Source organism: Aulonocara sp. 'chitande type north' Nkhata Bay, linkage group LG2 (genome assembly GCF_057382095.1).
Source record: "Aulonocara sp. 'chitande type north' Nkhata Bay isolate Kocher_YH1m ecotype deep benthic linkage group LG2, A_spYH_male_GT1.1, whole genome shotgun sequence".
Lineage (NCBI taxonomy): Eukaryota > Metazoa > Chordata > Actinopteri > Cichliformes > Cichlidae > Aulonocara > Aulonocara sp. 'chitande type north' Nkhata Bay.
Window position 1 is genome coordinate 24,737,358 of NC_141345.1, and position 2,447 is coordinate 24,739,804.

Genomic DNA, 2,447 nt, shown 5'->3' on the forward strand with positions numbered 1-2,447 from the left:
CTAGATGTAGCCCAAAAGTCATATATCTGAGCTGACATGGACTGCTGCAAATAACATATGGTGCATGGGCAGGATGTACAAATGTTACAACACATCTTATACATGGCCCACATAAGGCAGACTGTTGCTGACTTGAGGCAACCAGACTTACCTTGAGTCATTGCTGTCAGTCAAGGCCAAATGTGTCCCAGACATTCATTTCTACCTTTTTAGTGGTTACGGTGGCAATTTAGCTGTTAGATGATTAGCTTTATTCCTCTTCATGCATCTATTAACCTGATGTTTTTTGTGCCTCAGATTGCCTATGCATTCAGCTCAGTCTTCCTCTTCATCGGCACTTCTCTGGTTCATGTCTGGTTTTCGATCCAACCCCACTTTAAAATTTTCTCATATCCTGGAAAATTGTAAATATTTAGAAGATTATAAGACACTTTAACCTTATAGGTCCTCAGTCATATAAGATCTTAGTCATTCAGATTTAGAGACCTCTCGCATGTGCAACATGTGTATTGGCTGTACTGGCTGTTGCTCGGTGAAGCTGGTTACCAAGAGGTTATAGTGCTGCAACAAAAGCCCCTTTGAGATTCTTTACATTGCCAGCAAGATGTTTCAGCCACTTGTAATTTGCATGGAGGATGCCAGGTCGTCTGCAAACACAAAACACCCACAGAATAGTGAAAATGTGAAAAGTGCAACAAAAACTGCAAACAGAGGACGCTTGTCTTTGAAAATATAAGCTGAAGAAACATTCACCATTTCTGGTTTGAGTCTTCACACTTTGCAGAGCTCAGTCTGATTTGGTGATGTGCAGTACAGAAACTTTATAGGTGGTTGTACTGTCTCCATTCCTGGTTACCTTGTACACCTCAGATCACCTACAATAATATTCTGAGGACTCTGCAGTGGATGTATAAGTGATCGGCAGGAGGAGGATTACAGAGCACTAGTGGATGTTTTTGTGGATGGGTCTGCGAGGAATCTTCTGCTTCTGAATGGTGACATGGTGATCGACTTCAAAAGCAAGAAGCCGGTCTGACCAGCAGCAGACTGAACAGAATGACCAACACGGAGGCTGTATATGTATATTTCTTGCTTAAGAAGCAGAATTTTTTTCAGTGCGTACAGCAAAGTTTGGAGATTTTCTATCAGTCATTGTACTTTGCTGTGGTCTGCTGGGGGAGCAGCACTGGAGATGGTGACACCAACAGATTAGATAAAACTATTCTGAAGGCCGGCTCTGTGACACTGACCCTTTTGAGCTGTGGTGAAGAGGAGGTCACTGGACAAACTGGTATCCATCATGGATAATCCTGTTCACCTTCTGCACCACTTACTGCACAGGCTGCAGACACCTTCTCAATCAGAGTATAAATGTAAAATGTTTATAAAAGCCCTTGAATTAAAGATGAATGTCTGCACATCAATCGCATCTTCATGGTTTGATTTAAATCCACTGTGTAGGTGTACAAAGGTAAAGCTATGAGCACTGAGTCTTTGTACAACACAGTATGGACTGAGCTGTGTACAGTTTAATATGCAAATGTGCTGAATAATACTGAGAGAAACATTTGACTTTACTAGAAAGGAAGCTGCATATACTTACACATATACATACATGTGTGTGTGTACATACACATAAATCCTAAACCCATCTCTTCAGATCAATATCTTGTATGGCAGCTTCCTGCTGACAATCTCTAAATGTGTGAATGAGGCCCATTTTTTCTGAGCTAATGTAATCTATTCATCAATTATGACACACATACATACGCAAAACCCAATTGAAAACATCCCCAACCCATGGCAACATATTTTGGCACTATACTTGATGTGGCACTGATGTTTGAGAGGCTTGGCGAGAGCTGCTGGAGTGACTGCTGAAGTGCACACGTGGCTGTCTACATACACTGCAAGGAAACTGTTCATAACCTGTTCAGGTAGCAGAGAAGCTTCACACAGAGAGGCTGCAGATGAAAGGAAAGGAAAGGCAGGGATGTTAATCTCGCCAAAACACACCTGGATGCAGACAAAAACATCTCATTGCAGACAAATCCTTCCTGCCTTTTTCTTATCTGTTTCCCTCGCGAAGCTGCTGTGTGATTTCTCCCACTCCTTTTCAGAACTCTCACAGTCACACTTTCCTTTATCTTTTTCTTGGTTTTACACTTAGTCACGAACTGAATTTCATCGTGCGTTGTGTACGTGCCTCTCTACAGCCATCAGCATGTGTTGCTCGGAGAAGCTTTGCCTGTTAAGCAGAAGACCTTGTCTCTTGTTAACAAGGCCCTTCTCAATTACTCTCCATCCAGACGCTTATTAAAACACCCTCACAGCCCCACCGCCTTTCCTCCCCCCTCATACAGCTACCTTTAGTTTAATACCAGGGAGATCTTTGTTGCCATGGATTCTGTCGTCATGGCTACAAACAACTACGCAGATGTACAGGA